The 13,128-nt window shown below is 30.6% G+C and overlaps 1 long non-coding RNA gene across 3 annotated transcripts; it reads left to right on the top strand.

Moving 5' to 3' along the window:
- The first annotated feature begins 10,159 nt into the window (after window positions 1-10,159).
- On the top strand, window positions 10,160-12,760 carry LOC112536831. 3 transcript variants are annotated; one of them, XR_007217630.1, is made up of 4 exons: window positions 10,160-11,187; window positions 11,314-11,412; window positions 11,553-11,617; window positions 12,444-12,760. It is a non-coding gene; the product is annotated as an uncharacterized LOC112536831 (long non-coding RNA). The 3 variants fall into 3 exon arrangements; XR_003080766.2 differs by having other exon boundaries at window positions 11,314-11,617; XR_007217629.1 differs by having other exon boundaries at window positions 11,314-12,243.
- The last annotated feature ends 368 nt before the right edge of the window (window positions 12,761-13,128 follow it).

Below are 13,128 nucleotides of genomic sequence, written 5' to 3'. Positions count from 1 at the left end.
TTTTTTATCAAATATTTATGTTCAGGTTGATGGTGGTATTTTCTTCAATAGAAAAATATTCAAAAATGGTATAGTAATATACGTGTTTATTTCAATCCTTCTCTGTTTTCTTTTATTTTTTGTTTATCATCTCACTAAGTTTTACTCACCCTTATTTTTCCACCAGTGTTATGCAGGACGTTCAAGGCTCAGTTTAGGATTGAATATGTAGCAGTTAAAGCTTCGAGTTGCTAGACTCCATAGTCTGGAAAAGTAAAAATAGAAGATTGGATAGTTAAGCTCAGTTAGGTAGGGTTCTACAGTTGCTATTAGAGCATAGATTTACCTAGACTCTAGCAACTGAAGCAGTAGGTTTTAAGATGTTCATTTAGGTTTAATTTAGGTTCAGTTAATAATAAAGTTGCCAGCTAGTGAAATTAATAATTGAGGACAAAGCTGAATAGAGAGGAAGGTCTAATTTATCAGTAGTGCAAAATGCATTAGATTGCAAAAATATGGCTACTAGATTGAGGATTAAAGAATTAAATATGATGGTTGAACATCCAAAAAGATTCTAATCTTTGAGGGATTTAAAATGAATTCTGATTATACAAAGTTTTAAATATTTTTTTTGAGATTAAAATTTAATTCCGTTTCAATATGAGAAATGAGTTTTTTCTTTATGATACGAGATTTGTTATCACTAAATTTTAAAGAATTCAGATGCTTCCAATAGCTGAAGGCTTTAGTTTCTGACTCGATGATAGTGAACAAGGTTGTTGATGGCAAGTGGACATTTCCATAAATAACATTTTAAATTTGAAATTTCTTGAAATCTTTTTTTATTATTTCGGAACTTGACTACTTGTATTCGAAATTATATCATGCAGTCTACATTGCATCAATGGTCACTTAACATTGTTGTGCATCAATGATCATTCATTCGTTGCATTTATTGTGTGTACATAATCTAATATTATAGATCAAGGGACGAAAGTTCGAAACAACAATTTTTTTAAAATTATTAAATAATCTTTATAAAAAGTTTTTTACAGTGTTATTTTGAGAAATGACTTCAAAATCTGATTGGATCTTCTGGATAAATGAAAAAAAGATGGAGTTCCAGTTTCGACTTTAATTTCTTTGGTAATTAATGGAAGCAAACTTATGAGTTTCCTTAAGGTGACATAGCTAAAGATAAATGTATATGTGTCTTTTGGTGACTAGTAATGATAAGTGTATGATTTGATCAAGTTATCTAAAGTGGAAATATTGCTCAAAAGGGTTGAACTGAGTTGCAGATTATTGGTGATACACTTGAAGGAGATTTTATCAGTTTTATGGTAATGCCTAAATTAATTTGGGATAAGAGAATGAAATGAAGCACTTATGATTTTTTAGTCGCCTATATATCAGTGCATGATAGTTTAAAATTGTAGTTGCCTGTTAGAGTGATAGGCAAGTCTTGGTTATGCCAAATTAATTTTAATTCTTGTGGATAATAGGTTTATGAATTATAGATAAATCTGAATCATAATTTAAGCAATCGAAGATGAAATGGATTTTTAAAGTTTGTTGTGTTTAAATTTTGCATAATTGCATAATGGAAAAATTATCAAACTTATTAAATTATATATATAATAATTGAGTTATGGATCTTATAGTCTTAAATGGAGTTTAGAAATATGTAAACAAAAAAAAAAAGTTTAAGACCTTGTTATGCTTATGAGAATTGGTGAGGACTTGTAAATAAGATTTAGTTGAATTATATCAAAGGAAGCAGAATGTAGAATTTGAGTAATCATAATAAGAAGAGATAATCATTTAAGCGAGTAGAAGTGTTGTGGTTTTGCCTATAGTCAATCTTTTCAAATCTCGTCTTAAAATTTCTAGGACGAAATTTTTTAAGGATGGGAAATTGTAACACCCGTATTTAAGAAATAATAATAATAATAATAATAATAATAATAATAATAAAGAAAAAAAAATAATAATAATAATAATAATAAAATAATAATAATAATAATAATAAAGAAAAATAATAATAATAATAATAATAATAATAATAATAATAATAATAATAATAATAATAATAATATTGATGATGATAGTGATGAGAATGATGATAATAAAACTAGAAGTTTTAAAATTTAATATATGTGATTAGAGTAAAAAAAAATATTTTAAATGGGATGATTTATAAAAGACTATTATTTGAGAATCTTATTATCAAAAGAATTTTTAAGTGCAAGATAAAAATAAAAAGATCTATTGCGCTATATTTAACTAGTCTGAAGGTAAATAATTAATTCAGTGATTTATATAAAGAGTGAATTACTTTTTTTTTTAAATGTCACACTTTGGAGGCTGTAAAAATACTTTTCTTAAAGAATTTAGTTGAAAAATGATAAAAAAAAGTTAATTAGCTAAATGGTATTGAATTTAATTAGAAATAATTAATAAATTGATTGATTGAACTAATTAGGTGTTAGGATTAAGTTGATTACTAAAAATTAAAGTTTGATTTAAAATAGGGTTTAAATAGAAACTAACATTATTTATATTTTTGTAATTAATTGGGTTGGTAGAGGCATTATAGTAATATTATAATTAAGGGCAAGGCTAAATAAATAATTTTATATTTTTAATCTAGCCCAAAAATTTGAATTAACGGCTTAAACGGAGGACCACAATAAGCTTAAGAGCATAATGGAAAGTTACTATTGGTAACAAAAAGAAAGAGAAAAAGGAGGGATTTAGAAGGAAAAAAAGAAGAAGAAGAAAACGGGAAGGTTCTGGAAACTAAGGGGAGTTTCTTCTTCTTCATCTTTGTTTTTGCCATTAATGGCAAGATAAAGAGTGGGTATCCGTAATTTCTTTTTTACTTTTGTTTCACTTTATCAAGGATGCTCACCAACCAGCCTATTCATTTGATCATATGCACTATTTTTGTTCTCTAATTTTCTTTAGCCAAATACGCTGTTTTACTCTCCCATGGTTTCCCTTGCCATCTGATTATTCTTGTTCCACCTAAAATGCACTCATGAAAATGAGTAACTTAGTTGTAGAAAGTCATTAAAATAAATGTTTCAGATTTCAATGGCTCCAGCAAGTTTCAAAATTTTGGATATCAGGCTAGCCAATGTGATGTTAGCCATTTTAGTTTCATTCGAAACTGATTCTTTCAGGCAATGGAAAATAATGAGTTTTGAGTTTGTTTGAACCTCGTTATCAATTGCTTCTCCAGCAGCATCAACTGCCATTATTTGTCAAAATCCTCAAGCTAACAGTCCCTCTAAAAGTACAATGAATGGTTAAAAAGATCTTCCTGCCTTGTTCTTTCAGTAAATTTTTTTTCTTCTTAAAAATGGGATCGAGTTAGAGTTATAATCAAGTTAAGTTGATGCTAATTTCTTTTTCTCTTTTATGTAAATTAATATGGTTTGGGTGTTTAATTAGTCTAAAAAGAAAATAATAATAAGAAAATAAAATACATGACCAATTAGTGATTCACATTTATACTTGAAAGCAAAAACTAATTTAATGTGAGTAATTTATTAAGTGTATTTGGATGAGTCCTTTGGATTTTTGTTAATTTAGTTTATTTATATATAAATATAGTTTTAAAACTGTTTCACTGCTAGATGAATTAAAGGTCACTTTCATATGGAATAGTTAATTAGAAATAAATAATCCAATAACTTAAAAAGTTGTGTTTAAAGACGATTAAGAATTATTTATGATTAGCCTTTCAATTTAATAGTGATTTTGAATTTATTCCTATACATTTATCTTATTTTTCTTGAAGAAAATGGCAATAAATTTGAAATATATATGCTTGATAAGTAATTATACAGATTTTGGTTGTAACTTCGTTATGTTTAAAGTAACTTTGGTGATTAATTAATTATGTAAGAAGATGGTCATAATACTTCTGTCAATGGCATGCTATAGCGTACGTGAAAGTGCTTAGGGGTTGTCGTATGGAGACTTGAGTTAGGACTTCTGGTTGTTAGTTTGAAGGTCCCGGATGGGCATTTTGTGTGCTGTGTGTTTTCTTGCAGGTATTGGACTCATTTTTTACAGGGAAATTAATTTGTTTTATAAGGGAGATGCCGTCGAATATTTGATAGAATTATTTAATTAAAATAGATAGATCATAAGTAGAATTAGGCTAAAATAATATTAGAGTTTAAAAGATGAAATCAAATCTTAGATATTCAGTAATAGATATTGGTTAAGAATTATTAGAAATAGGTTTGAGATTAATTTCTAAAGTATGTTTATACATGAATTTTAGGGTTGTGCATTCAGATAGCAATCCGAAGAAAATTAGCAGAAAATTTAGTGAAAATATAATCGGTTGAGTCCTTTATACTAGGTGAATGGATAAACCTATAATAGCGTATTTTTATATATTATTTATATTTTCTTTTCTTATGATTTGTTGAAATATTATTATTGAAGTATGTGTTTTAAATAAAATTTAAAAACTTTGATATTTTCTATAGAAATTGGAAATAGAGAATGGTACTTTTGGTTTTACTATATTTATGATTATGATTTTATGTAATTGGATAAATGAGTATACACTCATTTATGTGATTTAAGCGATCATATTTTAGACGTCGGGTGTTATCAGATTATATTGTGTTTGGGACAATACTTAGTATACACATCGTCTTTGGTGCATATGCTAGGTGGTGCTTTTTGGGGGCTTATTATCTGCACGGGTATGACTAAGATTTGCGCTTTGGGCTGCCACGTTAGACGTCTTTACACTCAAAGTTGCCAGGAATCAGTAGAGTACATCTATGAGTGCATATTTATTTCGACTGAATTATTTATTTTATTTGTTACTATTTTTTTCTTAGTATAATATCATAATTTAAATCAGTAGTGGAAACTTTTTTTAGATAAATTCAAGATTATGCAGTTAATTGATTTCAGATAAGAAAAGAATTTGAAGTTCTGAATACATATGTAAGTAGTTCTTTATTTAATTAGTTTTATAAAATTTCATTTGTCCAGCTAGAATATTTTTTTATCAAATATTTATGTTCAGAATGATAACAATATTTTATTCAACACAAAAGTATTAAAAAATGGTATAGTAATATACGTATTTATTTCAATCATTGTCTGTTTTTCTTTATTATTTGTTTATACTCTCACTAAGTTTTACTCACCCTTATTTTTTCCATCACTATTATGCAGGATATTTAAGACTTGGTTCGGGATTAAATATATGGCAGTTAGAGCTTCGAGTTGCTAGACTCCATGGTCCGAGAAAGTGAAGATAAAAGATTGGATAGTTAGGCTCAGTTGGGCAGGACCGTTACAAGGGTCTCCCTGTCTCAACTCTCTTGTAAGATAGAAGAAAATGGTAGGGGATTTATTAATCACAATAGCATAGGATACAATTGTCAAGCGTTGCATAATAAAATGTATAACAAAATCATAAAATCCTATTTTAGAGAGAACCAACCTTAAAAAATTCCTTATTACTCTTAGTCCTCAAGCTTGAAAGATGTCAAGGGTAATAAGGATGTTGTCATCGATGTTTCTCCCAAAGACAAAAACGGCTTAGAAAGGCTTAATCAATAGCTTAAGAAAAGGTTTAATTCTTAAAACTAGAATCTTATATGCAATCTTATAAGAGAAATTACGCAACCTTATAGGCCTATACTAAGAGATGAGCTCGTGATGCTCGCATTTTAGAATTAACACAATGTTGGTTTTATTCCATACTTTAAGAAGGTAACCAGAATGGAAGAATTGTCGAATAGCATCACATATTTACCTCCTAATAGCTCCAATTTTTATGATAAACCACTACTTGAAACCCAATAGGCCCAAGAGCTTTATAGCTTCCCATATTAAATTAAGCTCTTTTTATTTCCTCATCAAAGATAGAAGCAAAAATATTATTTACTTCATCACATACACACACATACAGTAAGCTGACTAGGAACCTCAAAAAAGAAAAAGTTTTCTAAAGAACTAAAAAATATGATTAATTATATCCTCTTTCAAAGTCTAGCCAAACTCCTCTTGAATCTTCAAACTTAAGGATTTGGCTGGCTTGCTTCCTTTGGATAGTGGAGGAATGAAAAGACAGTATTCCTATATTCATACATTAACCAATTAACCATGTATTTCTAAATCCAAAGCATTTATTCCATTTTCCATAACTTCTCAAGCTCTTTTAGAATATCTTATTTGATCTTATTTTAATCAGAAAAATGACTCATATACAACTCACTGAGGTGGTGTTTGATATCAATAATAGCTTTACTAGAGTTGGCCTTAATAGCGTTGTCCCAGTCAACCAAAGCAGACCTACAAGCATCTAAGGATATGGAAAAATTAAACATCTTAGAGACAATCACTTCTTCAGTCCAAGCCTTAACCAAAACAGCTCCAAAGTCCTCTATTTCCATCCATATAGTTTCAAATTTAAAATATCTCTTCATACGATTTCTTTTAGGCTCAAAGACATAAAAAAAGATAGGACGATGATCAAATCCTAAAATGGTAGCCTCAAGAAGTTCATTCTCCACTCATAATTAGCAAAACTATGCATAGATATTCTACAATGTTCCTATTCTCACACTTTTTGTTAGTCCAAGTAAAATCCGCCCCCTTAAACCCAAGATTAATAAACTTATAGTTATTTACCCAATCCTAGAACATTTGCTTCTAAATAGGATTGATAGAATTCCCACCATTTTTCTTAAAATCAAACAAAACACAATTAAAATCTCCTAAACAAACCTAGGGCTCTTCTACAATAAGGCACGGTTACAAATACTATCCAAAACTACCCTCATACCAATTTTATTAGGGCATCCATAAACAAAGATAACAAAGAAATATTTATCATTGGGCAAGGTACATATAAAATGAATGGAATGAGAAAAATGAGAACCCAAATGTTAATATTAGAGGTCCACAATAAAGCCAGACCACCTCTGCTCCCATTCGGTTCAACATGAAAAATAAAGTCATATTTAAATTTCCTTCATTAGCTTTCCAAATAATTACCAAATTGCTTAGTTTCCGACAAAGACACCAGTAAAACCCTCCATTTATAAATGTCCTCTCTTAGAGCATGAATTGTTAAGGAAAATCCAAGACATAGTTTTAAAGCTGCCCAATAGGTTTGGGCAAGCTACCAACACCTTCTAGTTCCTCATCCTATAAGCTGCTCCATTGACCTTCATTTGTAGTGTCCTTGTTGCTTTCCTCATTCCTATTATTCTGCATCCTCTCAAGTATCTTCTATATCCTGATTGATTTCCTTTTTTTGGCTAAATGCTTCAATCTCCTTTTTCTATCAAACTAATTGAAGTTATCTCAACTACTTGCACTCCTCCACAGGTTGGGAACCGAACTGAACCTCTTACAGAAGCTTTTTGGTTAGCTTTTTTAGTTTTAGCCTCTTTGGTTTTGAATTCCTGAATAATAAGAGGCTTCTTAACCATTCTAAGACATTGGTCATTGCTTTCACATGAGGTCAGGTTTAGATATTCTTTTGAACTTATATTTTTTAACTCCTACGCCTAAGCCCAAGTCCTTAGCATCTTTATCTTGAGCCTAATAAGAGAAAATTAAGCCCACTTCTCTTATTGTATCTCCATAGTATCTAAATCTGTGTTGGCATTTTACTTGGTTGGCCAATCTCTTCCCCTTAGGATTATCCACATCCATGGGCTAACCCACAACCCTTTTTTACCTCATTTAGAAATCTTGATGGACCCTGTTGGTATGTTATCATATGAAAGAAGAAAAGTTTCATGCCCATAATAGACGTATATTGCGTTTCTTCTTCTCCTATATGAGTCTATACACTAAACTTTCAGGTAATCATTATCATTAAAATTCCCACTATGATAAGGATAAGGGACTACTGCCAACTCGTTTGGTGACTTACCAAAATCCTTTGATTCACTTTTATCCTCTGAGATACTTATACTACTCATTGAGTCACTACCTTTCTTCATCTTAGCCTTAAACCCTTCTCTTCACTAGGTTTAGGATCTTTCATTTGACCTAGAACAAACGTTCTCCTCAACCAAGCACCATAATTAAATTGGCCCGTTTCTAAAGCTTTTTGATATTTAGGTTCATCTTGGTCTAGATAAATATTGAAGACATGCCCTAAACGGCCACACATAAAATAAAACTTAAGGAGTTTTTCATAGCTATAAGGATTCTCTAATTCCTCAACTTTTCTTGCTCTAATCGTTGGAAAACCTAAAGGCAGTGGTCCATTAATGTCAATCATTACCCTAATCATCATCTTAGCTTCATACCTAACCTTAGGCATCACCAGTTCCATTTTAGTAAACTCTAGAAGGTTGCTAATATGTTAAGCATTTTTCTCATTAATCTCATATAGAGCTAAATGATAAATTTCCACCCAAAATGGATAATTATCAAACTTCAACCAGTCTAAGGGAGTATTTGGGGGCCATTCTACCACCAACTTAGTTGTAGAGGAAGAGAGTTAGAGAATAGTTTCTGTTTTTCTTATCAATTCCCTCACTAAACTACCTTTTTAAGGGCCACCCTCCGCCGCCATAATGGTCTTAAAGAGTAAGCTAAATAACGGCCAATCACCACACTCCTAATAAATGAGGAGGAACCCAAAAAACATTTAATAAAGGAGGAATAACAATAAAAAGAAGTAATAAATAAAGGAGAGTAAACCATACAAAGGAGAAATATAATAAGACAAATGAGTCACCAAAAAGAAGTGAGTTATGAAAAGGAACTAAAGCATCCTATAGACTTAAGGGAGAGAACTAATTAAATTCTATTAGAATATTTGAACTAAAAAAAAATATTTACTTATAAAAATGTGTGGGCGGCGGATTTAGGCGTGCACTTAAGTGTACTAGTGATCACGATACTATAAGGCTTTATAACCTAATTAGAAACATATAACCAATCACTAAAACTGGTGCGGAGAAAGAAGTCGCCACCTGGTTAATTACCATGACACTTTTCTATTTATGGCATAGCTAAATTTCTTAGGGAAGTATGTATTTTTACCTTTAATTTCATTAATAATAATTTATTCCCTATGAATGCAACAAAATATGTACTACATATAAGCAATACAATATGGTAAATATCTATCTAGTTCTAGTCGAATTCTATTTAGCCCAGCCCAACCTTATCAATTATTAGCCTAATGAACTATCATCTTTCATGTAAATAGCCTAGTGATGCTAAATGTTTGGTAATTTTTCCTCCAACTAGGATAAAAGATGCCATTGCTAATCTTATTAGTTTAGACCAGGTTTACCATCTTTTAACCTAATCGACTACTATTTGCATGCATAAATTATATTTTAACACATAATATAGATCAGCTAGATTTTAATTAATATGGAAAATTTCATTTAATTCTAATCTAATTTTACTGTTTTCGCCCAATTATCTATCTTTTTAACTTAATAGACTACCATCTTTCATGCAAAAGTCAGATTTTAAGCCTATTGTCTATGTTAGTTCATTTTAGTTATCAATTACGTATTTGTCCACTAATTATTACAGAGTACAAAAATAAAATAAAATAAAAGCAAAAGAAGTAAGAATTACAACCATCCTATAATTACTAAAGAAAAGCTTAAACGAACTAAAAACACAAAAATCAGCAAAACCGAGCGATCTAAGGATGCATAACTTACTAGCTATAAAGCATAATCGACCGATTGTAGGGCAGAGCTAGTAGACTGTGTGGCTTTTGAGTCGGCAATTCGAGCAATTTCTCGGTATTTTCCCAGTTTTTAACGGTTTCAGGTTATAGAACACCCAGAAATGAAAACTAAAAATAAAAATGCCAAAAATGATTACTAAGGAAGGCAAAAACTTCCAATTTCTAGCATGTGAGAGCAGACAGTAAGGAAGGCAAACAAGCAATAGTTAAGCCAAGCGGGAATAAAACCTAATTGATTGTTATCATGCAAATCAATTAATAATAACGTGAAGGACAAACAATTAGATCCCTAAACGTGTCAATTACTAAAGCAGATTATAGAAATAAGGTAGGTCTAACAGATGGCAATCTACAAAATGGAAGCTTTATCGAAAGCAAATGAGATGAAATATTTTTATTAAAAGAGATAAACAGATCTAAGAAAGCTAATTCTTCTGACATACAGGAAATATCAAATCTCATCTACATATTCTACAATTAATTATTATCATCCTAAAACATACAGATCTAATCATGGCCAAAAACTCAATTAATAATTAATTACCATAAACATGCAAATCTATTAAAAATAATCCTAAACATTCATAATCATGGAAAAACTAGCAGATCTAACATGGTAAATCATGGATCTAAAAACAAAAAAACTTAAATCTAGCATATGGAGATTCAAATCCTAAACATGTAAAAAAAACTGACATATCTAAAATTTGAAATAATCATGTAAAAATAAATATAAACAAATGAATAAAGACATATGAATATAAAAAATAAATAAAAAGAAAACAAAAAGGTATGAAATAAGATGATAATAGAGAAATCCTTAGGTTTTCACCATATTGTGTAGGCTCATGAATGTTAGAAGGAGATGTCAGTTCAAAGATTGAATATATGTTTGTGTTTCCAGAGTGTTTTAGTATATTAGAAATTTTAGTGTAATACCCTAAAAAAAAAATTTCTTCTTTCCTTTCCTCCCCCCTTTTCTTCTTCTTCTTCTTCTTTCCTCTCCCCACCACCTCCTCCATTTCCATCGTCTGCACCTATAGAAGCCACCAAAATTTTCTTCTTTCCTTCTCCTCTCGCTGACATCGTCTTCCTCTTCTCATTTCCTTATCGTTTGGCGTCGGCTTGTGGGTGGAGTTGCTCCCTCCTTGTTGCCACCATACAACCAGCCGCTTGCCTCCTCTTCCTTGCAAATCCGATTGCGGATTTGTGTTCCCCGCCCTTTGAAACCTAATGACAGCTCCTCCTCTAGCCTCCATCGTCTCTGGCAGCCTTGGTATAGTCACACTGGAGCAACGCCTTATCAGTCGCAATCCAACGTCCTCCTATGAGATTTGGCCGTGATTTCAGTGTTTTCAGACTTTTCGCAACTCAAACTTTGCGTAGGCGCTTCCGGATTCGAAATTTGACACCGTTGGTAGTACCGGCTTTCGGACCTTGGTGTTTCCAAATGTGCAAGATTTCAGATTTTCGGCTGGGTATAATTTTATTTGGACTTTAAAAATTATTTTATAATTTTATAAAATATTTTTGTTATTAATTATCAATTATAAATAATTTAATTTAATTAGACTTAATTAATTGTGATTTGTGGTATGTTGCAGAGTCAGGAAAAATAATACAGTTTTTGTGGCCCGACTCCTATTAATTAATTACAAAATATTTGAAGTGTTTCTAGCAGGATCTGGATCCGTTATACGGGGGTAAACGTCCATATTTTAGAGGAGATTTTGCCGAATTCTCGTTAAAATTTTCGAGTCTGAATTTTCTTAGACAGTCTAATCTAGGAGTCTAGGCCTAGAAAAATTAAAATATCTTATTAACTAAGTATTTTTGTAAATAGATAATTCGTCCGTCCAGCTAGCTCCACCCGAGATGTAAGAGCAGAATACAGAACGCGGCAAAACTGTGAGTTAAAGTCATACAATCAACTGCTTTTGTATCATGTCTAAATTAAATGCACTGTTAATTGATTAATAATAATAATAATAATAATTAGCATTATTATTATAAATTTTATTTTTATTATTATCGATATTATTATTAGTATTATTACCATTATTGTTGATATCATATTTACTGTTATTTTAATATTATTATTATTATATCTGATTTTCATGTTTAATATACTCGAGGCTATTAAACTTCAATTCTTAATATGTTATTAAATATTTTATGTTTGCTTATGATTATATTATTTATAATTATTGTTGATGCTATAATTATCACATCGGGATGAGGCGACAGTAAAACATGTCAGGTGATGGGTTGCATTAGGACCGTATGCGCACCGGTATTAATCAGAGACATGTAGTAAAAGGTTATTTTTGAGTTTTGCCCTGGTCGAATATAACTCTTTAGGCTGTGAAAATTTGACTGCCGGAGGAAGGTTCCTAGTTGAGCATTGCTCTTTGGGCGCCAGTTTATCTAGGAATTAAGTGACCAGGCTGGATTTAAGAACCCTAGTTGAGCTTCGCTTTCTGGGTGTTATATACCTATTGGAATAAGAGAGCCGAAAGGCTGCTAGTATTGAGGTTAGAGTTCTGCTGAGGCACTCGTCCCATAAACACTTAAATTGTATTTTTCTGAATTATGACATTGACACATGTTTTAATATAATATGATATGTTATTCTGATTAAATAAATATTTTATTGAAAAGACTTTATTTGTTATAGGATTATATGATTTTAACTCACTCTCGAGGTTGACAGTCTCAATTTTAATTTTTTCAGGTGACAGTTAGATTCTCCATCGCCTTTCATTTGACAGCCCGAATTTCTTCTCCTTCGGGCCTATTGTAATTAATTTTTACTTTTGTATTTTAAATTGTTTAAAATTCTAGACTCTCCGCAGTAATATACTTGACATATTATATTTGATTTTGGTTTGCAATAAATTATGGAATATTTGTTAGGATCAAGTTAGAGACTTGTGAATGACATGTTGTGCTCATTAAATAGTATGTATATGTATGTATATTTGAATTGTCGATTAATCAGACTTACTGCGGGTTTTAGTGTCCTTGAGCCTACCCATTTTCTAGTGTCAATTATGGGCCCACAGATCAAGTCAATGATATTTAATATGTTTAACTGTGTTTGCTAAAAAAGTCCCCAAAAATTGCCGCCTCAATATCCAGCAGAAGAGAAAACCTTGGGAACCAGATAATCGATAACAAGGATAATTATAAAAAAATTAAGATAAAATAAACTAAAGATAATTTATAACCTTATTAGATTTGTTTTTATCAATAAATAAGATTTTAAATCTTGATACTATTAAAAAATCCTTCTGAAAATTAAATCCGATAATTATCTGTATTTCTTTTAAAAAGTTGATAATTACCTACAGATTACAGTGTAAAATCGACTCGATGTGTGCATATCTTGTTATAGTCGTTCGACTGTATGTATTGGT

The sequence above is a fragment of the Ricinus communis genome, chromosome 10 (assembly GCF_019578655.1).
Source record: "Ricinus communis isolate WT05 ecotype wild-type chromosome 10, ASM1957865v1, whole genome shotgun sequence".
NCBI lineage: Eukaryota > Viridiplantae > Streptophyta > Magnoliopsida > Malpighiales > Euphorbiaceae > Ricinus > Ricinus communis.
The sequence above is the reverse complement of the archived record's forward strand: the minus strand, read 5'-3'. Positions and strand labels throughout refer to the sequence as shown.